The sequence below is a fragment of the Galleria mellonella genome, unplaced genomic scaffold (genome assembly GCF_026898425.1).
Source record: "Galleria mellonella isolate WM207_F2 unplaced genomic scaffold, CSIRO_AGI_GalMel_v1 utg515, whole genome shotgun sequence".
In the NCBI taxonomy this organism is placed as follows: Eukaryota; Metazoa; Arthropoda; class Insecta; order Lepidoptera; family Pyralidae; genus Galleria; species Galleria mellonella.
This window is the reverse complement of record NW_026442107.1, coordinates 1,713,962-1,740,475: the sequence shown is the minus strand read 5'-3', so window position 1 is coordinate 1,740,475 and position 26,514 is coordinate 1,713,962. Positions and strand designations below refer to the sequence as shown.

General features: G+C 35.9%; 1 protein-coding gene across 1 annotated transcript in view; it reads left to right on the top strand.

Annotated features, from left to right (window-relative positions):
• Positions 1 to 296: 296 nt before the first annotated feature.
• Positions 297 to 26,514, top strand: part of LOC113522916 (voltage-dependent calcium channel type A subunit alpha-1) — a 96,790-nt gene continuing 70,572 nt past the window's right edge. Inside the window, 1 exon segment of the mRNA XM_052898644.1 lies at positions 297 to 452. The gene's annotated coding sequence lies outside the window, so the exon portion shown is untranslated.

The following is a 26,514-nucleotide window of genomic DNA, read 5'->3' as shown; positions in this document are numbered from 1 at the left end:
TGCTATTCTTTTTTAAAATTCAATATTCCTTAATACTGTAATTAAATAAATGAGCACGACGGACACTACTTAAGTAGAACAGTATTTCCTGGTACTATGCATAGTTTAGACCTTCTTCGAAGACAGAAACCGAAGTCCACAATCGATAGATAGCGTGTGTTGTGGTGCGTGGGCGGTGTGGTGCCGGTGCACGCGGCTGCAGGTCGGAGGCAGAAGCCTCAAAGGCGCGGTGCGGCCGTGTCGGCGCGGTGCGGGTGTGCGCGCGCAGCGGCGGCGGAGGCGGAGGCGGGCGCGGGCGGTGCGCGGGTCAGTGGCGTGCAGCGCGCGCCGCGGACGCCCGCACCGCAGTGTCGAGCAGGAGCCCGCCATGCCCGGCCCGCGCCTCTCCCGCGCCGCCTGACAGCATGGCCCACCCGACCGCCACCATCACACGCAGCCACGCTCTGACGACGGTACGCATCCCAGTGAACGCTTATCGCCAGCCCCGACGGCTGCCCGTGTCGCCTTTCCGCGACCTCCGGCTGTACACTCGCCGAAAGTTCTTCCCGACCAGTGCCAGTGTTTCTTTTACCTGTTTAGCCAGTGAGGGTCGCTCAGCGCAGAGGTTTCGTCTCGATTCGATCGTCCGCATACCGAAAGGAGTAGGCGCGAGTGGTCGCCACCCGCCCCGCTAGATGGCGCCGAGAGTCGCTCCTGCGGCGAGCGCTCTCCGCCCGCACCCCGCCGTCGCCGCCTTTTGTTTCGCGCCGTTCGTGTACATAAAATAATAATTGGCAGGCCGGTGGTGAGCAACGTTGCTCGGCGCCGAGCCGTCGCTGACGTCAGCGGAGCCCGGGCTCGCGCCCGAGCCGTGATCCCGGCTTCCCCGACCTTCCGCCAGCGCTGTCTGCGGCTCGTTCGACACACACACCACTGACACGTCAGGCCCTACACTAACCCTCCGCCCCTCTTACGTGCCAAACTCATTCCAAATACTAAATGTTAACGATTAATTAACTGTATATTTAGTACGAATTGTTTATTTAACGGTTGACAATTTATAACAATATCGGTGGCAGCCGTGATGCAATGACCCGTTGAAAATGTGTAGGTTTCATTCATGTAACCTACAAGGGTTAGCGATTGATCTGCACCTAGCAACAGAACGGACAGTGGCGGCGGGGGCGACCATCTTTTTCAAATCTTTAGCTGAAAATAAGGTGGATATGTTGAGAATCGAGTCAGTAATGGTGGATTCGTTTAGTTAAAGGAGTGCGCTGTGTGTCGCGCCGCGCCCATGTCTCTAAGTCTGGTGAGTGGTAGATTGTAAGGCTTCGAAGCGTGCCATTTTCACAAGAACTACTGTGTAGGTGTTTTTATAGCCCTAAGCCAATAACTTTCACGTTTTAAAACCGAAGTCAAAGTATCATTACTTGCGTTACATTGACATTTATGTAAGCATACCTATTTCTTACAGTAACATAAAGTTGTACTAAAATTTTTGATATAATATATTCAAATGGAAGATAAGTTTTGAAACATAAGAAGAAATTATTTTATTTGCATCTAAATCAACACGATACACGTTTTGTTTTTATTGTTTTGGTTAGAGATAATTGCACGATAATAAGATCTCTGCTTAAATTAATATTATGTTAGTGATACCATGAAAAGAGAACATAGCTATTTTATTATAATACCATTGATATATACATATTCTTTGTACATAATTTTCCCGGTTGAGCGTATTGAAAGATTGTAAAGCTCATCCAGTAGATGTAACGTATAAAATAATCATGCAATAATTATTAATTCTCTAATAAATATATAAATAAGTTTAAAAAAAAATGTTTCCGAGTTATAAAAATGACCTAATGAATTTTTAAATGATACTGAAATCTAATAACTTCATCGTAAAGCAACACGATGAAGTGGTTAGATTTTAGTTTACTTTCAAAATTTCATATAATCTGTTTTAAAATAATCATATTACGTAAAAAAGGCAGTCATATAAAAATGCCTTTTTTTTTCAACTTTATACAAAATTAGTAATTAGAGTCATCATTGTGCAGGTAGATAGAATTTTATAAAAAATACTTAGTCTATGTTACTCATTGATAAATAAATTTGCATGCCTAATTATGGCGAAATATGAGGACTTATACTTATTGTAACATCTATACACTTACCATGTTTCATGTAAATAAATAAATAAATAAAAATAAATAAATAAATAAATAATAGCCTAGCTTTTACACGTGAAATAATGTTTTGAAATCGGTTGAGTAGTTTTTGAGTTTATCCATTACTAGCGACCCGTCCCAGCTTCGCATGGGTTTTACATTTAAAAAGTGGTTATTGTGACAAAACGATAATAGATGGACATCTAGTGCCGCAAAGTTTTCTGTAGTTATTAATATTTTCTTCAATATTGTAGAACATAATTTTGTTCCATCACCGGCAGCGCACGCGACGAAAGATATTTTATAGCATTTTTTAACACCTTGAGTTACGTTACTAAAGTTTTAGTAAGGATTCCTAATCTTTTCTAGCAATAAATATAGCCCGTGTTACTCAGGGTGAATGTAACTTTCTAATGGTAAAAGAATTTTTGAAATCAGCAAAGTAGTTTTTGAGTTTATTCATTACAAACATACATATACACAAAAATACAAATCTTTCCTCTTTATAATATTAGTATAGATATGAGACCTAAAACAAAAGATACTATATCATGTTAGCGCGTTCGTACCAGAAGGAGACTTTGTACAAAAGTCGTTTGTTTGGGTACCTCTGTCCCAATCGTGTTTCTGTCGTGAAACAGTTGTATTTGCATAGCTGTGTTTCGGTTTGAAAGGTGAGATATGGCAGTGAATTTACAGGGTACAAAGGAATAACACCTGAGTCCTCAGGAATGGCAACGCATGGGAATATTATGGGCGAAATAGTATATTCTGTTATGTCCATGATACTGCTCATGTCTATAGGTGACGGTTTCCACTTTCCATCAGCTTCTTTGCCATTCTAAGTTGCATAAAAAATCAGAAGTATGACTAAAATACTTCTACTTTAAGAATGTACCTTTAATAATATCTCTCTCGATTTTGTAAAATGCTATTTGTTAACTAATTTTTCCTTCTATTTCCTTTACCTAACTAATATTGAATGGGAGTGAAGGGATTGTCAGTAATGGGGATGTTAGTCCCCATTGTTAGCAATGTACCTTGTTAGGTCGACCTCCACGTTATTTTCCCCTGGATACCATTATAGTTCATGGTTGGTGAAATAGTTACAATGGGACGGCTTATCATCTGTCTCTAATGTAAAAATCTGTCTCTCTCTGTAAAAAACTAATGTTGAATATCTAATGGCGTAAACTTAAAAGGACTAAGTCAACAATAGTGATCGAAGTCTTAATTTACTATTCATGTTATATATGATTATAACTAAAATATTAAATTCCTGTTCATTTATACTACGATTACAAACAATAAAAAAAGTTAAAGATATTTGTAACTTATTAATAATACATAATATTTGAAGCGATTCTTAAAAATATCTTTTTGTGGTTCCGAAATAATGTATTTTTATAATTTACTTATGTAGATCTAAATTAACAAATTACTACATTAAAGAATATTTATTTAATTTTTATAATTATATTTTATATTATAATTATATTATTTATTATGTAATTGCAATTTTAGTTACACCTCAATTTAAATTACCCTAAAAATATAAATAAAAATGGTCAAGCATTTTGTAGTACATTATTTTGCCTATTCAGCATGCCATAACGGGCTCTGACCAGTTTGGAATTAGGACAAGATGCAACCTTTAAAATTGGGTCAGCTAACTAAATACTATATTGTCTTTATGTTAGGAAATAAACTGATAGTTATCTATAATACATGTAATGTATATATATCAGATGTTATGAGGTATATATACATACATGTATATTTATATACATATATATTTATGTAAAAAGTAATTAGTACAACTTATTAAATGAGCATGAACATTGAAGTATCTAACCTATTTCCATTGAAATTTTAATAATTGCCACTCAATCGCATCAATTGCATGATTTTTAAGCTACTTTACATAGTATAAACCAGGCAACCAAAATCTGGAATTACAATCCACAAAACGACCTGATACTGCATGTGAAGCCTGTTATTATTAGCATTGTCTTGCCTTTTAAATTAGGTTACACCATCTTGTCTCTACAAGATTTTCATCTAACTGAATTGTTAAAGTAGCCAAAAAGTTTTTCCAAACAGAGGATATTGCATTTTAAATTTTATTACCTGTCTTTTACTAATACAATGTAAAGATGTTGTTCTCATGAAAGTGTGTTCCTACAATCTTTAGTTTTAATCTTGGTCTCTCCATACAATATCCATGTAGGTACTATATCATAGCACATGCACTGTATCTTTGCAGTCAGTATAGAGATCACCAATGTAAAATGCGACATCTTTGTTTATTTCATATTTTTCAAAAAAAAAAATGATAACTATAGCTTTCTAGCTTTACATCGTAGTTCGTAAGTCTATTGCCTTATTATTTATCAATTTACAGAGATAAACAAAGTCATTTGCGTTTCGAAGCACTCTAGCAATATGAAAAAGTTGAAAAATTTATAACACCGCGTTCGCTTTATCAACTACCATGACTTTGGAATAGTTTTGTTTGATTTTATATAAGCTCCATCTAAAATCAAACAGAATTATCACTCAAAACAAATCACTCAATAAGCACACTCAATTTCTTTAAAAGAAATTCTTTGCACAATTTACTTCTTTTCGCCATTCTCCTACAGTGGAAATTCCGACTTAACCTTCATATGATCTCCTCGGAATGTATTTTAACATATTAACATTTTATAATAGTAGCAGTCTAGACCAAATGTAAATAGGTATGCCTTCATCAAATGATTTAGGTTCTGACTTCTAGTTTTAAAATTTGAAGAAGGCCGAATATTGAAAAAGATTGATATATTAATACATATCAGTCTTTAACATTATATTAATTAATGTAACAATCTACAGTACTGTATAAACGTTTTGGCGACTAGGGAAGCATAATGCCAGTGACTCTCGACAATTTCAATGAGTTGGCGAACGTTCAAATTCTCATGTTTCTTGACCGCTCACAAAACTAGCTTGCTTCTTTGATATTTGGATATCTACAAATCATAATATTCTTACGTTTAGATATTTCATTAGTATCCAGAAACAAGGTTCTCTCAATCTGAAGTTTTCTAATAATTATATCCAAATTTTTTAAACGTTCTAATAACTAATTTATTTAAAAAAACATCGAACAATATTCATACCTTTATAATCTTCAACTATGTTGTGTATAAATTTAGTCAGATAATAACGCGGTAGGCATATCTTTATCTTGCAGTAGTTTTTTCTTTCTATTTATACATTATTTAGTATTTGGTAGCACTATAGTAGATTTTACTCAAAACTACGTTCTCGTAACCAGAATATAATCTTTGACCGGTATAAAAAGTAGTCTATGTCCTTCTGCATCCGATATAAAACGTGTGTAATAAATTTCATAATGATTGATTAAACCAGTAAAAAACAAATAAACGAACAAAATCGTCATAATAAGTTAGTATTTTTTCTCTATTTTAACTTTTTATAAAAAATATCTGTTAACTATGGCTTACTTGATAGAAAGTTTGCCGTGTGGTACCGGCATAGAATAGGCCGCACTTTCATTTCCCGTGGGTGTCGTAAGAGGCGACTAAGAGAACTTAATCGTCGAGGGATGGGCAGCAGCGTCCCTCTTTAAACATCACCAAAGTCTAATTGTGATTGTCACTCCGTCTGCCAAGCGTAGCAACTACTAGTAAAATCTTTTAATACGGTGACAACTGTGTTTACCAGTAGACAGATAACGGCAGATATGATGATAGAAAGTGGTAATCCGTGCATACTAGCATGAACAAAAAGTACATGAATTTTTTCCTTGTCCAATTAAGTTTCTCCCGGTAGATTATATGACTCAATCTTTAAACGATTTCCTAAACAATGTAAATTTCAATTTAGTATGATGATTTTTATTGATCTTTTTAATATCCTATATAATTGGATAATTAAATCAATAACTTATTGTTATTATACTGTAATATACTGTAATTACTGTAATAAATAAAATAAAACTTTATTTATAAAATTACAACATATATACATATTTAAATATCTTCTGTATATGTCTTAATAATATCAATAGATGCAAAAACAATAATTTTTAGAAATTTTGTCTGTCCGTCTGTATGTTCCGGTGTCGCGCAAATAATACTACATCAAAATAGAGATGGTTTTAACAACTGTATTCCTAAAGGTCTAACTTAAAATCTGATATATATTTTATATTGATACGCCACCTCGATACGGTAAATTATTATTTATTTTTTGTACTTCTGAAATTCACGCATACAAAGCAAGTTTTTAACAAAATTAGTCATTGGAATGCCAATTTTACAAATTACAAATTGACTGCTTATATTTTTTTTATACAACTTAGAATGGCAAACAAGCTGACGGCTCACCTGATGGAAAGTGGTAATCGTCGCCTTTACACATGAGCAGTACCATGGACATAACAGAGTATACTGTTTCGCCCATGATACCCCCATGCATTGCCATTCCTGAGGACTCAGGTGTTATTCCCTTGTACCCAGTAAATTCACGCCATATCTCACCCTTCAAACCGAAACACAGTCATGCAAACACAACTGCTTCACGATTAAAAAACACGAATGGGACAGTGGTACCCAAGCAATCGACTTTTGTACAAAGTCTCCCTCTGGCTTATATAGCCACATTATGATTACTTATAATAACCACCTACATATTTTTACCTAATTATCAATCTAGGATCAAATTATTTTGATGCCCAACTTTTTTTTTTTATTTAGACAAATTGAGGAACGTACTTATTCAACAACTATTCAGTTATAGTGGAAGAAGTAGACAGTTGGACTCTTCTAAGTTTCAGGGTTACATGTTACTCATAGTCATTGAACCGTCTATCATATGGATAGACTTTAATGCAATTTAAATAAACGCAGGATGCTCTCAATAAATCACAGCGTGTTTGTCGGTCGGTATCTTTGTTCTATTCAGACCACATTTAAATCGAATCTACATATGTGTAGTGTATTTTCGTGTCCCAATTTTAACAAATTATTGCACGTTTTACACTACCTATAGTACTAAAACTAGACTGAAATAAGAAAATATCACTTATTAGTCGATTATAATTATTTTTTTTAATTCCACTGTCATTGGTGTATGTACGACCGCCAACATTCGAAGATCGAATACTATTGTTATTAGTAGAAATTCTACAACTCGACAACGGTCGGAGAATGATGACTAATATGGAAAATCATAGAACTATTTCTAATAAAATCAATGTTCAAATGTTAGCAGTCGCACATATACCAGGTAGCGAAATTAAACAAAATATTTTTCATCAAACATTGCAAGAAATGTTACAGAGATGGAGGGCAATAGCATTCTATCTTCTTTTACTAGCATAGTAATAAAGAGGAGATATATTGTAGAATAAATATAGAACGAAACGTTCATTTGTAGTGTCTATTCCATTAGTCCCATTGAGAAGTCCTATAACTGTATACCAAACGTTTAAACCCATTCAACCACACAAATGGCACTGAAGAACCACTGACTTGACTATTAAATATTCTAACATCTACAATTTATTAATTTACTGTATTTACCAACTAAAGGAGCTTGATAGTTTCCCAATTCAATCCCTTAGCGATCACAGTTTTTCATGAATATTATAATACTAGCTGTTTCCCGCGGCTTTGACTGCGTATATAGGTATATAAAGTAAGTATAGTATTTCGGATATATCCCACCCCTGTACGAAATTTCATTCAAATCCATTCAGCACTTCAAGCATAACTGAGTAAAGCTCGGCTTATTTGGAATTTGATAGGAACCCCTACTCCATATTTGAAACTAGTCAAGTATCCTTGAATTTAAAACGCGAATAAAGTTGATAGAGATAAACACAATACAGATAAATACAATATGGGTCACGATGGTTACAACTCCTTGGTGTTTCAAGTTGGCATGTCCGAAGATAGGGTATTTCTTATCACTTGTTAATCAATTCTTTTGTCATCTTAATAATAAAAAAACTAAACTAATTGAAAACTGAGCTAATTGAGCCTTTAAAACACCACAAGATGTTCAAGGAACACACTCGCTTTCCCGTTTATAATATCAATAAGGACTAGTATAATAAAATTTAAATTGAATTAACCCAATATATAGACGCACCAATAAATTAACGCCCACACAAAACTGTCATTGAAACATCTATCAAAAATGAACCCATCTAGTCATATTTAGAAGTGTTACCTTTTATAGCGATATGAATAATGTTTTCCGAGAATTCCTAGACGTCGTAAAACATAAATTGTTTTTATGAGCAACAATACCCCGTGTGGTAGTGGATTTAATCAACAGCTAAATAGCTTCTTGCTTTTCAACCAACTTCGAAAGAGGTTTTAATAAGTTTGTATTTTTTGTTTATGTCAAGTAATATCTTCGTCAATTTTTGTATTTAATTAAACGAGTTTCTTTATACTACTAGAGTCTAGTAGTAGAGTTTAGTAGATGAATCTATGACAATGGACCAACTGACTTGACCTCACTCTTATTATCCTCCTAGGTGCTCCACCAGCGTGAAGAGGAAATGATATAATTTAAAATTGCTAGTAATAGTTCCAAATAGAAGTTCCGTCCCGCGAACGCTCAGGCTGTGGAATGAGTTCCCTGCCGAGGTTTTCACTAGAGACTACAGTATGGGGTTCTTCAAAAACGCTATAAGTATTAAGGTTTCCTTAGGGTCGGCAACGCGCACATAACACCTCTAGTGTTGCAGGCGTCCATAAGCTACAGTGATCGTATACTATCAGTCCTACGTAGAGACTACCGTGGTCTTTCATCCCTGTCTCTTATTATTCCATTGTCCTCATTTAAAAAAACTTATCAGTGTTTATCAATAATATACGCAAGAGTTTTTATTCCACTTTTATCATAGAGAAAATTTAAAACTATCAGTTTTTATCTATGCGCACGGGCGGTTTGGCATTTTTATCATATATAACTCGCTAATTCTACAAAGAAACAAAAATAAACGAATAAAAATAAAGTTCTAAATGCGGTATGTTTATAAATAAGGTTAAAGTTATTTAGTAATCATTAAATTATATACAAACATTATAAACATTCCTTGTGAACAAAAAAAAAACCCTTATATAATATATATAAGCTTAAACACCAAGCATTTTGACTACACTTAAGTGCCAACTTATTCAACACGATACGTTCCTTATCGATGCTATTATTACTAAACATCTTTGACTTGACCAACACGTCATCAGTTAACGAAACTTAAACAAAAATATGTTTTATTCTCTTGACATAGAATACAATTTCGTATAAAAATATGATTAAACAGGATAGTCCCCTTTTCGTGTTGTTCTAGTTTTATATTTGGTGGGTTTCATTTAGATTTTAATTACTTTTGCGTTTGCTGTTGACGATTCCTATGAAATATTTTGTTTAAATTACTAATTAACAAATACAGGTGAGTGTCATAATACAAATACAACCTACACTGTACTATATTATTCATATAATTTAAAGTCATCAAAATTATTTGACCTATTATCAAAATGCCTGGGCGTTTATGACATTTATGTTAAAAAGGTCAACGAAGTCTCAATTTGTGAGGGCTAATTTATCAAATTTAATACGCCTTCATGTCTAAGCAAATCATCAAATACAGTAATAATAATACAGTACATACCATTCTAATTTCAGAGTTAAGGCAGTAAGAGATAACGAACGAACTCACTTTTAAATTTACAATATTAATAAGGAAGTAAGTTACGTTATAGCCCTATACCTAAGAGCCGTGTGATCCCGGCATAGATTGGGCCACCCCTTCCTTTCCCGTAGGTGTCGTAAGAAGCGACTAAGGGAACTTAATGATCGAGGGACAGACACCAGCGTTCCTCTTAAAGTACCGTCAAAGCCTAACTGCGGTTGCTAACCTACTTATCAACTGTGGCAACTATTAGAAAAACTCTTCTTTATGGGTGAAGAGGGGAGGGGGGGGGGGGATATTCAACAGAGGACAATTAACGGCTGATATAACAAAGTTACCTTATGGTGCTTTAACAACTCAACCAAATATCATGAAATTTGGTATGCGCATGGTAGTTGGAGTAGAGAACAATACAGGCTACCATTAATTTCAATCAATCAACATACCCCGGTCACGTGGACGAAGCCGCGGGTAAGAGCCAGTAATAAATAATCACTTGACTAGTTCCATATTGTGTCGTAATATGTTCTCAATACAGAGCGGGCTTCTTCGTAATAAATGCAAGCTTCAGCTTATGTACTGACCCAGTTCGTGAGTTGTTTGTTCGGCATATAAACATCGGGGATCGGTACCTACGCAATTTATTGTTGCACCCTGGAAAGTTTTATCATTTGTACTCGGCTAGTATTGTGGGTTGTCGCTGTTTCATCAGTGCTGTAAAGGAACTCTTGAGTATCATTCTAATTATACGGGGTGAATTCGAAATCTTTAGCATCCTTTTAAGAGAAAGAAGTAAAAGACAAAAAGGAATAAAATATTTTAAACCTCCCGTTCAGTATGGCAACTCTACTTCTCAAATTAGTATAAAATTTGCCATAAATATGAATTAAATAAAATAAGCTTGTAAACGCGTAGTAAATTGTTTTTATAGCCTACTAGCTTCTTGCCTGCTACACGTTCAGTATGGCAACTCTACTTCTCAAATTAGTATAAAATTTGCCATAAATATGAATTAAATAAAATAAGCTTGTAAACGCGTAGTAAATTGTTTTTATAGCCTACTAGCTTCTTGCCTGCTACTTCGCACGCGTGGATTTCAGAAGTATGAAAATCAATTAAGTAGAGTACTTTTAGAATCAAGAAAAATCATATAACATCGTCATCTTCAGTTGGACATTCAAAAACAACTGTAAATCGCATCCAATGTAGTGTAATGGTTTTGCGTAATGCCAAAACAATCATATTGAATTTAAAAAACAAAAATTGGCTTCTATGGCTCTTATTAAAACTCCTAATCAATTTTTTTATGTATAAAAAATATTTTACTTGAATATTTCCTATATACAGATATCGTGTTTTTACAGTATTATTATATTAATAAGATTCGACCGTAAAACTTTAAAATTACAATTATCAAAATTCCATGTTTCTAAAAAGATGACATTGATGACTTTTTGAACCAAAACATGGTCCCACATGGTAGTTTGAATGCCAAAGCTTCAAATTATTCAGCGGGCTATGGAGAGGGTATGCTATGCTATGGTCGGAGTTTCTTTGCGTGATAGAATCCGAAACGAGGATATCTACAAAAAAAAAACAAAGTAACCGACATAACCTGAAGAATAGGCAAGTTGAAGTGGCAATGGACACAAAGCTCGAAGAACCGACAACTGATGGAGAAAAAAGGTTCTTGAGTGATGATCCCGTACAAGCAAACGTAGTAGGACAACCCCCCACTAGATGAAATAACGACCTCAAGTCCATTGCAAGGAGTCAGTGGATGCAGATATTGAATCGTATATTTTTATTTTCAATTAGCTTATCTTTTATCTTAGCTCTTACTTCGATAACTTATTTTACTATAAAAATAAACACGATTAAATGTAATTTATAACTGGGCATGTAATAATATTGACACTGATTATCAGAGATATGTTGCATAATAAATGAACAGATTGAAAGACACAACAGCTAAGATTATTCGTTATAGTATGAAATATAATCAATCGTGCCTATTTCTCCAATAACCAAACATTATCATATTTTTTCTATAAATATATATATATATATAAATATATATATATATATATATATAAAGCCTTTATCTATAAATTGTTTATATGAACACCTCTGTTCCTCTGTTCTGTTAGTACATATTCCCGTAGCTATTCAAAACATATTGTAAATTTCACGCGGCAAGTAAATATAATTGACGTACTATATAACATTTTAGATTTTGTTTTTCATGTACTAGTTTCATTAAGTTATTGACCTAACCTTTGTTAGGTCAATCTCGAACTCATTCAGTTCGAGAATTGTGTGATTTCGAGGTCATCATATCATATCATCATGTCAGCCTTTAACTGTTCACTACTGAATATAATCCCCCTTAGAAGGTTTTGCCAATAGTTGTTACGCTTGGCAGATGAATTGGCAATCGCAGTTAGGCTTTAAAATTTTAAGTGAGACGCTACTGCCCATCCTTCGCTCTCCCTTAGTCGTCACTTACGTGGGTGTTGTAAGAAGCGACTGGAATCCTTCCTGGATTGCTGGACTGATTCCACACGGCCAGATTTCGAGGTAATTCTTCTTTATTCTTTTATGACTTTCTACAAATTCTCATATTCTATTTCAATACTGAATCTCCTTTCATTCTGGATTCATCTTTTAAGTAGAATGTTGAAACAAAATGAACCTTGATAGATTTAATCAATCAGATTGTTAGTTACATAACCCATTCATACAAATGCTTCCCAACCTTGACCTCGTAAGAAGCTGATTCCGATAAAATGTTAAGGTATCGCTTAGCTAGTTCACCACCGTACCATATATCCGTATATAAATGGATATATTCAAGTTTTAAGATAGCAGAAAAATACCAAAATACTTTAAAATAGCTACTAAAACTTATGACGAGCAGACTTTTCAACCGCCTTCAAAAAGAAAGAGGTTCTCAATTCAGTTTTTTTTTTTATATTTGTTGCCTTTTGACTCCGTCAGTTCAAAACCGATTTGAAAAATTTATTTTGTTATCTGAAAGAATATACTTACAGATTAGTCCCATAAAAATGTTATCGAAATCGGTTCAGTAGTTTAGTTTTTAAATCAAAATAACTGGTTTGTCACAATTAAAGTAGATTTTTTTGGGACACAATCTTTAATTATTCTAGTACTTTTAATTTTATAGCTGATACTAAAAATTATCCTACAAGAATGGGAAATACCAGGAGGATATTAATTCATATATATGCTAAATTTGCGTAATTAATTTAATCAAAATATAGTAATTATTTGAATTATTTTAAACATCTATATAAACTGGCTTCAGAAAAATCTCTTTACTCATTTAGGTATTTTAGAATCAGTTCTAAAACTTTTACTAATTATAGTGGAAATACATCTTAAAATATATCTATATGTGCATGATAACAATATCATGGTAACTTACCATTTACTTCTCCAGTCTCGATAGATTGTAGACATATGAAGGTATGTCATAATTTCTATCGTATCTAGAAATACTACATTTAAATTACTGATATATAATTTAATAATTCAGTACCAATTATAATACATATATTAAATAAAATATAATGACCACTTCTTCGGTTGGATATGATAATGTATTACTTACTAACCAAAATCATCTAAGCTATTATAAGGCTACCCATGGCTAGATATTCATAATAACATCTTTTCTCAAAATCTGTACTAAGCAGAAATCGTACGAGCCTGATATAGGAATTATAATGTCTTAGCTCTACTGACACTGCTCCCATATTCGCAGTCGATTAACTACGTTATCTAAACCAGTTGACCAACTGACTACCAACTTGCGTAATTCATAACTAAGCAAAATGTATACTAAAATAATGTATATGTATGTATACTATATATTTATACTGAATAGTATGCTGAGTATAGACTGTTATAGATTACTAGCCGACTCAGTAAACGTTGTTTTACCAAATACATTATTTCAAGAATTATACATGAAAATTTATCGTACTACAATTATTATATTCGATTGCCATCTTGTAACCCTATTGCGGTATATAAAAATCGCGATAAAAAAACAGGCGTTGATCGTATAAGGGTGAAAATTTTAAGTTGTATATATTTTTCAATGCTAAATCATATTAAAATAAAAATAAAAAAATTGTCAAAGAAATAAAAAAAGAAATTAAGAGGTGGGTCACCCTTATCATTGAGGGGTATAAAAAATAGATGTTGGCCGATTCTCAGACCTACCCAATATGCACACAAAATTTCATGAAAATCGGTAAAACCGTGTTGGTAACAAACACCGTGACACGAGAATTTTATATATTAGATTTACTAGATTACTTTTAGATGGAGTATCGTATCCAGAAACAGTTGACAAGCTATTGACTGACACATATTTTTGTATTGTAAGTAAATCTATACTAATATATAATATTAAGAGGAAGGATTTATTTGTTTGTTTGTTTGTAATAGACAAACTCAAAAATGTTTACTGATTTAAAAAAATCTTTTACCTATAGAAAACTATATTAGAAGCGAATAACATAGACTATATATTATTTAAAAAAAAATGAGATCCCTACGAAACATTACAATAATGTAAAGATATTAAAAATTTGCCTATAAAAGTTAAATTAAATTGTATGGCTTGTTTTGCGAAAATTATTAATGTTACATAAAACAATGTACGCCATAACTAATCACTGTGAAATATAGTATACACGTACTACATGAGATAGAGAAGGACTGCTTTTCATTTCAGTCAGTAAACATATTCCATCCACTCGAACAAAGCCATGGGTAAAATCTAGTAATTAATATATTTTGATATCATATGTCAAAGCTGAAAGCTATACTGCATAACCATTCCTTACATAAATCCTAAGGTATCAATGAGAGACGCTTAAGTCCAGTAAAATAATCAAACCAGATTCAGTGGATCAAATTCCAATGGACTTAAACATATACTGTCCACTGGGATAGAGTATTATTACATTCATTTAAATCCATTAAATACGTGCCCCTTGATAGACAAAGCTCATCCAATTATCAACTCTACTGTAAAAAGAGGCAGGTGTCGTTCGCAATTCGGATCGACTGGCAATTATCGAGCGTTATCCCAGATTATGTGCTGGATGGAGTCACGTACATGCATATCGCACTTTCAATTAAATTCGTATATCGAGATATATCGATGGTATCAATTCTGACAAATGTAACGTTCGATTGCTATATAAATATGTGAATATAACTGCCCATTGAATGTGGTTAAGCGATATACTATTGCTTGCCGCTCAGTGTGATTTAATTCTCTGTGTCTACTACAATATCGTCGTCGTCCTCCGTGGCGCAGCGGTCAACATGCCTGCCTGCGACGTGGAGGCCCCGGGTTCAATCCCCGGCCAGGTCATGATGGAAAACGATCTTTTCCTGATTGGCCTGGGTCTTGGATGTTTATCTATATATGTATCTATTATAAATATAGTATCGTTGAATTAGTATTCCATAACACAAGTCTCGAACTTACTTTGTGGCTAGCTCAATCTGTGTGATTTGTGCATTATTAAAAAAAAAAATTGTTCTATAGAAAATATCGTATGCAGCGGTGATAGCTCAATTAGATAATTATTGCTTAACTTCGAATCTACTCGTACATGTGTCTGTCTATCCGATTGTGGATCAAGTGAACTGAGATGTTCCAAAAATGAATTCCAGTCTAAACATTAGATTTGTCACTTACTTTATGCCTCAGAGATAGAGAACTTCGTGTACAACAGAAGTGGTTTAGAAATTCATGCTTTCAGAGGGGAACACTCTCAAAGTAGTAATGATTATAGCTAAATTAATATAAAAATAATTTTAAATCACATAACAGAATTAATATAACTTATGTTTATAAGACCGCTCATGACTAAGGGTCTGGGATGATTTCGAAACTAGTTGAGCAGTCTCGGCTAAATTACATGTGAATTAATTTGAGTATTTTTACATTAAAATAGAATTAATATAAGAACAAACCAGTCATAAATTCTATTGATTGCATAAAGAATTCATTTAATAACATTTTAATTTAGAGAATTCTAGCTACTTAAGTAATCTACTACTAAAATATATTTTGCCCAGCAACGAGCAGAACTTTGCTGCGAAAATAAAAACAGCAATATCTAGTAGAAATAAATATTGATTAAAAAAAAATCGAAACCATTGGAAAAGACATTGTGTAACATAACACATACAAGAATAAAAAAAATAACAGTCAATTGAGAACCTCCTCTTTTTTTTAAATAAACATTAATGAATCAGTTTCTTTATTAGATAGCTTGTTTCTTTGATCGGTTCCAGGCGTTTTCTAGCCACTACTATACTAACAGCGTTTCAATTTGCTAATAGAGGTAACAAGAAGTAGAGGTGTGGCGTGCACCGGGTACCTTAATTGCCATAAGTGATTAAAATACGATGGCTATATTTGACATGCTCCTTTTTCACCAATTCAAAAGTACAATATTCCCAATTCAACTGTTAATTACGCATTATTAGTATATTATATGTTACGCGATAAATTTGTTAATTTTTCATCAATATCAAAAATTTTTTAAACGACCGGCTTTACTCTGGTGTTCATCACAATTTGTGTGATATATGACAATGGGTGGGTAGAAAAGAATTGACTTGTAGCCTATAATTAAATCTGTCCTTTGTACAACAGTTTATTGGTCACTAAAATTTAAATAAATAAATAAGAATACACCTATAGTACCTCTGTCTCGAAGGGAAGGCATAATATCGCTTCGTCAGTGTACTCGTAACCACGACCAGTGTAACTTAGGCCAAAAAGTAGAAACACAGGTAAATTAAAATAATATACCTAAATGATTGCGTTAATTTCCGTCTCTGGTGAACCATAAACCATGGAACGTCACATACTATTTTTAAATGATTTCAAAAAGTAGAACTATATAAAAAGAATGTATATTTTTTTATTTACTTATTTATTTCTTGATACATCGGCAGTGGTACATATAGTTCATAAGAATACAATAGTTATTTATTAAATAATATTAAAAACAGCATATCTTAATATAAAAATATATAGATATATTGTTTTAATATTTTCACCAATTTTAAAATTATAATTCTTTTTACAATCTACCTAGGTCCTACTCACGTATTAGTTCCATAATATTTTTTTATTATTAAAGTAATTTTTTGCGAAACTTTATCAGTACCTATTATAATAAGTTATTTTTATCATTATATTTATACTCTTATGATAATTTCTATAATATTAAAATAACAACTACTTATTATAAACATTTATTTTTACCATACCAATTGTAAATATTCAAAACTTGTGAAATGTTTCGATATTTATATATCTCCCTAATAATTACTAAAAACTGAAATGAAAATCGCTATTAAATAAAAAATTATCTAATTTTACTTATATCTCAAGTTACATTCGCATTTTAGTAATAATAATATTAAATTTAGTTATGTCATTGAGACAACCCTAAATGTCAAAGTGTTAACTAATTTAGGTCGGCATCCATACACAGTTGGCTACACTCACACATTGAAACTGTCCCAATTTCAAATTTAGGCTCCATCAATCCCTTCAACATATTTTTATTTAATTCTAACCTTTATGTCTCTTATAATAAGCGTCAACTAACCTGGTTCATGTAAGTAGCTTAGTTCAGTTAAGTAGGAAGATAGCAAAGTCATTCTTGATGATTATCAACCTAATCAAGTTTCTACATATACATTAATAATGAATATCAGAGAATTTTATTACATTTAACAAAAAAAAAAAAGAAAAGATCGATTTTGTTATAGAAAAAAAAAATTTAATATGACGACATTATGGTACAATATGGCACGGGGTTAAATCCTATCGATTTCGAATCATAAAAACTAAGTAAATTAATTCACCTATTCTCAGCTGAAGATTTATTTCTTATACGTTTAGTATAAAGGCAAAAATATCTACCGGAGTTAATTTCACGTAAGTTATATGAAATTCTAAAATAAAACAAATATGTTGACGACTCTCTAACTCTTATTAGGTACTTAGATTTGTTTTGATTGGGGAAAATGGAATATTAACCCCGCGTGCGCTGGCGTTGTGTACCGATGACGGGTGAGGATAAAAGCAGGTCAGTTAGCCCTCCTCAAGAATTAATCACGATGGTTTCCAACGCGAAACGCGTGGAAGTCGATCTGATAGGGTATACTGCTAACAATGGAGCTATTAGACCCCATTATTAACAATCCCTTTTCCCTATTTTGAAAGATATTAGGTGCGTGTACTTCGCTTGTGCATTGACCATACTGTCGTGGAGAATGAAATTCGACTTGCTTAAGTTTTATTAGAAACAACTTTATAGGTCTACGCTCAAATTAATTTGTAAGGTTAATGGTGTTTCATATCACCAGACAGTTATTAAATATGAATTAATCAACACCAAAAATATAATTTACATATATTTTTGACTGGTAGAAAACGCCATTACATAGGTGTTAAGTCCGCCATATGTACACTTATATAACTATGGATTGAAGTTTAAATAAATAATTTTTAGTGTCGATTAATACGAACTTTCAAGCTTATTAAAATCTATAACATAGTTATTGCTTGCTGCTGAACCACACATGATGCTTTTATATGATTATACCTTACCTATATAGATATATATACATATGTATATTAAATTTACTGTCGTCATAACAGTCGTTAACTTCAATATCTATCAATTAATATCACTCACGTGGTTACTTCGTTATCACTATTGCGTACGTAATATCCACTTGTTGCCACTCACCGCGATCGCTTTTAACAAAATAAGAACTTGGCCGCTAAAGGCTTTTATCTGGTAATAAAGTAATAAAATTATTATTACAAAGGCCATAGCTCGTGGTTGAAAAGGTTCAGGTTTAAATCATAAGTTTCGATATAAGCATGTGCCTGCTTACCAAGAAATTTTCAGATAATTCGGTGCCGAACGAAAGAAAATTGTTATTAAAATATTGAAAAATACTATGAAAATAGTACATTTACGTGAATTTACTGGGTACAGGGGAATAACACCTGAGTCCTCAAGAATGGCAACGCATGGGGGGTCAACAACAAAAGTCGTTTCTTTGATTGCACCTCTGTCCCATTCGTGTTTCAACTGTAAAGCAATTGTGCATGTATGGCTGTGTTTCGGTTAGAAGGGTGAAATATGGCAGTGAATTTACAGGGTACAGAGGAGTAACACCTGAGTCCTCAGGAAATCAATGCATGGGGGGTATCATAGGCGAAACAGTATACTCTGTTATGTCCATGGTACCGCTCATGTCTATAGGCGACGGTTACCACTTTCCATCAGGTGGGCCGTCAGCTTGTTTGCCATTCTAAGTTGTATAAAAAAAGTACAGTTTCGAAATTTAAGTTCAATAGTTCTGCATGGTGGGATTTATGATTCATAAATAAAATAAAAATATGTTCCACACAAAAAAAAAGACTTCAATAAAAACTAATTCAATCTATAAATATGAGCTTTCAGATAAAAAAGAGTTTTCCAAATCGGTTTATAACTGATGAAGTTATGAACATAAAAAATACAACCGAAAAGAGAATTTCTTTCTTTTTCAAGTCGGCTAAAAATCAGTATTTACTATTTCCATATTTATTTGAGCAACCTTTCTACCATGATTATAGTTTTTATCATATGCAAAATAATACATAGTATTATTTTAGTTTCCTTATTATATTGTGATTAAGTTTGAAACTTCGAAAGTAATGGTAGACATTCAATTCCAGATTTTTATCATTTGAATTATATAAAAAAAAAAATTAGTAAAATATGTTTTTTTATAGATTAGTGGTAGTTGTAGTAGCTGCAGACAAGTTGCAAAGCAATTTCGTGGCAGTAATTGTTTGTTTACTTCAAATAATAAATAAAAAAAAAATTATAGCTGTTTCTGATTAAATCTACAGGTAACCCATAAGTTTCATATTTTAAAATAAATCACTGAAGTGCAGGAAACAATGAATATATATCTAACCATTATGACTGATCGTACGAAAATAGTTCAACTAAGAGATATTGGACATACAGTGATTCATCTCGCTGATATTTATGTTTTTGGACAAAAAATTGATTCAAGTTAATATTTTATATCTTCATACTTCCTATTTTTCCAACGACAAAACACTTTATTTACTTTTTGATTAACTGCTAAAAAACGTAAAAACTGGGTCGTAAAAGTTAAATTAAGCAATTTAATAACGCATACAAAGTTAAATAAAATATTTCTTACTATAATTTCTTGAAAATAATTTTAGTTCGCCGTGCACCTGACAAGAAATATTTCCGTCAAAGCTTATCTCGGATATTTTAATGTCAAGATTCGAACTTCCTACCGTCATGCGATTGCGTGCAAGTGCGTATACTCAGTCCATATAGACTGTTACGTTAAATTACGTGACCAGCTCCTGTTCCTAGTTATGTAAACAAATATTTGATTTTATATAAATTCTAACCTTTTTTATATACAACTTGAAATAGGTTTATAACAGTGTACAAAACATATACAGTAGGTTAAGACACAGAATAAATAATAGATATGATTTTAATTAGGAGAATAACTAGTGAAGTCAAGTAAATAATTATATTGTTATACTTACATAAGCATAATATTCACATCATACGATTTAATAAGACTTCACTTACTGATCAACTAAGTCATAAATGATGGAATCGAATTTGTTAAATCTTTTTGCAATCGATAGATTTTATTCCCGTGTTGGTTCCCCCATGGCATTCACGATTGCATTAGTATGCCTTAAATGTTTTTGCAGACGAAATCGTAAATTATTTATTCCTCTTTATTTATTACTAACTTCCGCCTCGACTATGTGCGGTGATCGAGATTTATAGGCGGGCCGGGTAAAAAGTAACCTGTGTCCTTATCTGTGCCAAATTTTATGGCATTTGTTTGAACTATAATAATTCAATCTCGCATTTACAGTCTATTTTCTAATTTGTATATTTAAATATTTGATATTCAAAGAGCTGAATAAATTTTAATGAAAATTTTAAGAGAAATTAATAAGTGGAGTTTCAATAAGAGCAATAGATGCCAAACAATAATTTTTAGAAATTTTGTATTTCTCTCTATGTCCTATGTCTATGTCCATACCTGTCTGTATGGTTATTCTAGTATCATCCAAAATTTACTGCATCAAGTTTTTTTATACTACTAAGGTGGCAAACAAGGATACGCCCCACCTGATAATAATCGGTTACCGTAGCCTATGAACGCCTGCAATACCAGAGGCATTATGCGCGCTTTGCCGACCCTGAAGAAATCACTTTGTCTTTAAAGATATATAGTATGGACAGTCGTATTCCTATATGTCTAACTTAAATCTGGTGTATGTTTTATCTTGATACACCAATGGTCTATTTCATTGAGCTATTTCTGTAATCCAAGCGAACCTATCTTAATTTACATAGGCTAAACATTACGCATACTGGCGCATACGCAACTATACATACTTAAACAATATAGTGGCGCAAAGTTTATCCAAACTTTACACACGTGCCTCACAGCGTGCTTTATAGATATTTACATAATTTAAGCCAGCGCGGTAAGCCTTAAAACCTAAAACTACTTTGTGACTTACATTATTTTCTTTCGGTTCTGTTCACAGTGAACGATATGGTACCTAGCGACACCTATGAGTTTTATACTCTAAACTTTGAAAGGACAAAAATAAATTAATTGTCATTTAAAATAAGTAGGCACGCTATTAATGTTTCTTTTAAGCGGTATTTTATCTGCACTCGTATCATATTATTATAGTATTACATATATTATACTAATACGAGTATCATAACTGTATATTTGTTTTGTACGAGACTGTAACTTACACGTTATAGTATTACACACTTACACATTACTGTATTATTTCAACATAGAAAGGGCCTTTACTTCCTTTCCCTTGAATATCGTAAGAGCGCCTAAGAGAACTTAATGGTCGAGGGATGGGCAGCAGCGTTCCTCTTAAAATATCACTAACACCTATCTATGGTTGCCAATCCACTTGCATAGCATGGCAACTACTGGCAAACCCCCTTTATGGGGGAGGCCTATGTTCAGCAGTAGATAACGTTATGGTAAACGTAAACATGCTTATAGTCATATACGTACTGTATTAGTATAATAGAGTCGAGTATAAAACTTTATTACCCACAGAAGTACACCAAAATGTAAACAAAGCCCTATTTGCGCGAGCAATCGGTATATTACACTATTTACAATCTGAAATTACAAGAATTATGATGTGTGTAATATTTACCCACAATTAAAATACGTGCATTTGCCCTCTGACGTATTAAAAAGGCTTTACACCGCCCGTCGGTCCGGACGTATTTAAAAATTCAACTTATGACATAATCTCTTATGAATATGGCTAATTCCACCAGTGGTTGTTCCTTTCATTATATTTTGATCGTTATTTTTAATGTAATAAAGACGATAATGATATAAACATGGACAGTACATAAAGTTTGGAGTCGAGTGAAAAACAAATGAAAGTATCTGCTGTATAAAATTACTCATTTTGGCAATTTCAAAAAAGTTAATAATTTGTCAGTATACGCAATTTTTCAACGGTTTTTTAGAGGTTTTTAGAGCTTATGTATTAAAAATTAGTAAGTTTTTAAGTCAAGTATTCTCTAGGCATAAACAGACATCGTCTACTTATAATTTTATTATATGTATATATATTATAGGTTAGTAATATTAAGTTATATCTTTAGTTTAATAATAATAATATTAAGTAGTGTCTAAGTATAAAATACAGTATCAGTGATTATTTGATTAGAATTTGTGCGGTGTGGACTGCCGTTCGGTGAGCGTGGACTGTAGGGGCGTTGGTTCAGGCTGGAGTGAAACACAGCGATTACTATTCTGAAGCCTCCGGTACCGTCTGAAGAGAGTATTTTTTCTTCTTGTCCTATTTCTTCTCGAGTGTAGTGCGTCGCTGCCCGGAAGCGAATGCCGCTCGACGGGAGGCGGCCTATCTTTATACCCGCCCGCTCGCACGATAACGTTTCCAACTCGCGATAGCGATCTGTGCGAGCGGGACGGGGCGAAAATGAACGAGACGCGTGTCTCTTCAGATCGGTACTCTATAGCGTCTATTTATTTATTTTATTTCAATTTACAATTTCTTAATTCTATTTATTGTTACAATTTCTATTCGTAGGTAATAACGACAACACGCAAAGGAATACTTTATTTAACTTACACTATCTTAAATCTATGTAAATCTATATAAAATAACAGAATACAGAAACGATTAACTAGGGACTTAACAACTATAAATTACGATATATACAAATAATGTCGCGAACATAATCTCCCGCCGCAGCTCTCGTAGCTGGAGTTAACTCGTGTTCGCGTCGCTCGATGTCGATGTGGGCAGTATGATCAGCTTCTTAGTGGGTCGCCGTAGGATGCCCTTGTTCGTCCGCACGTCGACTGCTCGGATCTCGCCGTCTGGTCCAGGGTAGGTCGCCACCACCACGCCTCGCGGCCACGTGTTGCGAGGCAAGGTCCCATCAGCTATCAGGACCAGGTCGTCCATTTTGATGGCTCCGTGTGTAGCTCGGGGCTCCCGCCGGTGTTGCAACTCGGGTAGGTACTCCTTCACCCACCGGTTCCAGAAGCAATCAGCTAGCCTCTGGCTGGCACGCCACTCCTTGTGTCCCGCCGCGTCGCTCTCTGTGAAGCTGCCTGGCAGTGGGACGCGCGATGGACCGCCCAATATGAAGTGATTGGGGGTTAGGGCGCTGTCGTCGTCTGCCGATGTTGACACGTGGGTTAGCGGTCGACTATTGAGGGTGTGCTTGACCTCGACCAGCAGAGTGTGGAGGACCTCTTCCTTGGGGGCCCGCTCGTTCAACGTGGCGGCTAGTGCGGTCTTCACGCTACGCACCAGCCGTTCCCACGCACCTCCCATGAAGGGTGCGCTCGGGGGAATGTAGCGCCACCGGATGAAATGGACTGATGACTCTTCTTGGATGGCTTCCTCGGCTGCTTTCTTCAGTTCGACGTCAGCACCTTTGAGGTTGGTGCCTTGGTCGGACCATAATTCCGTGGGACACCCTCTGCGGCTTATGAAGCGCCGCAGGGCCATTATGGCGGAGTCCGTGCTGAGGCTGCCGGCGATTTCCAGGTGGACTGCGCGCGTCGTTAAGCAGGTGAAGAGCACTCCGTACCGCTTCTGGTGAGTGCGGCCCACTGTCACGGTCATAGGCCCGAAGTAGTCTAGGCCGGTGAACGTGAACGGTCGCTGATGATGCGCCAGCCTGCTCTGTGGATGGTTGCCCGTTGATGGCTGCGCCGGTCTTGCTCTTCGTAGGCGGCACAGCTGACACCTCTTCAGTTCACTGCGGACGGCGTGTCGTAGGCGCAACACCCACAAGTGTTGTCGCACCTCGTTCGTGGTGATCTCGAAGCCGCCGTGGTGAAGTTTCCGATGCACCCATGCGATGTATAGGCGCACCCAGGCGTGGTTTCCGTCGACGATGGGGGCTCTCGTTGCTCGGCTGACAAATCGGCGGCGGCCGCTATTCTCGATCGAAGTCGCAGAATGTCGTCGTTGTCTATGACGACCGACAGCTGTATGAGTCGACTGGATGACGGCAGCTGTTTCCCATGTTTCAATACTGCGATTTCGTTGCCGAACGCCTCTTGTTGTATCGCGCGAATCCATAGTCGTCGCGCGCGATCTAGGTAGTGTGTGTCTATGGGGATGAAACACACAGATGGACTATTGCTGTTCTTGATTTTCATCTTCGTCTTCTCTCTATCGACTTTCTTCGTGCGGGTCCAAGTGGGGTCGGTGCTCTCTTTCTTCTTGTTCCTCTTTCGGATGGCGGTGCAGCGTTGACTGGTCGGTCGCAGGAGGTCGATGAACTGCAACACCCGTGCTGAACTGCGAATAAGTTTCAACCAATTAGAAAAACGTGACGGATCGGGTAATGCTATAGACAACTGCGTCGCGTTCTGTAGCTTGTGTACGCGTTCTTCTCCCGTTTCCGCTTGACTATCGTCGCTCGTACTATCTTCACGCGGCCACTGTTCTTCATTTTTGTCGAGTTTCCTTTCGACTAGTTGGAGACGTCGCATTGCCGATTCATAGTTGTCCGGCGGCACAGGGTCGTCCTTCTTCCACAGTAACCCCGTCTCGTATCCTCCCGCCGGTAACGGACGAGTTTTCTCCTCTAAAATGCGTAGGGCGCGACGTTCCTCTTCATTGTAAGACTTCTTCGGTGCGATTCCCAGCGATTCGAGCGCGAAATGTTGCTTCATCATTTCTTCCATCGATTGTTCCTCTTCATGTGTCGTCACTATGTGGCTGATTCTGTGCACCTGCTGTCTTGTCCTGCCGCGACTCGTACCGTGCAGTACCCATCCCAGGTCGGTGAGTGATGCGACCGGCTGCGTGTCGGATCCTCTTCTGACTTCGTGGGCCAGCAGTAGGTGCCAGTTGTCTTGCCCCAGCAGTGCCGTCGGTTTGCCCTCTTCGTAGACCAATTCCCTCTCTATGTCCCGCAGATGTGGACAGCCCTTGATGACGCTGCGTGGTACCGACTGCGGTGATAACTGCAGTCTGTCCATCGTCCGTGCCCCCACTGTGTATTCTTGTGAATTCCGCCCGCGGATCTTGAAGTGAACACGCGTCGATTGAGCTGCGTTGATCCGCGCCCCGGCCACACCTTCCATGTAGAATGGTGCGGGGGGACCCGTAGCACCGATTCGCTCCGCCACCGTCGTCTCGATGATGGTGCAAGTCGACCCGTCGTCCAGTAGCGCGTAGGTGTCGCACGTTCCCGTGGGACCGGTGACTCGTATCGGCAGGATCTTCAGGAACGCGATCTTGTCGTTTTCCCTTGCCGATGCGGTGACTGCGGCGGACTTGTCCTCGACGACGTGTGTTGTCACTTCATTCTCCGGCTGTTGTCGCGTGGTGTGCAGCAGAGGGTGATGAGTCTGCGTGCACTCATCTACTCCACATCTCTTGCTCTTGCAGGCGTGGCGAAATCTTCTTACTTTGAGGCAGCGGAAACACAGCCTATGAGTCTTCGCTAACTCCCATCTCGCCGATGTGTCTGCTTCCTTCATCGTCTTGCAGTCCGATGGAGCGTGTCCCTCTCGTCGACACATCGGGCACGGTGGTGTAGCGGGTTTCTCCTGCGTCGTGTATGTCTTCGCCGTCTTCCTAGGAGCGGACTCCCGCCGGTCTTCGGACGGTATCTCCTCGGCGGGGGCGAAGTTTCCACATCGTGCGGCGGTCCTTTGCAGGAACTGAGAGAGTGTTATGAGGTCCGGTTGTCCCTCCGGTTGGTCGTTGGCGAAATCGTAGTACTTGAAGCGTAGTACCGACGGCATCTTCTCTGTGACGTTTCTCACTATTTCTTCGTTGTATAGGTAGTGACTCTTGTTCAGCGCTCGTATCGTGGCGACGACGTTCTGCACCTTGCTTGCGAAGAGGCAGACGTCTCTTGCGTTGTCCGAGAGTCGTGGTAGCGCGCGGAGTTTGTTCAGTTCGGCTGTGACGAGTGC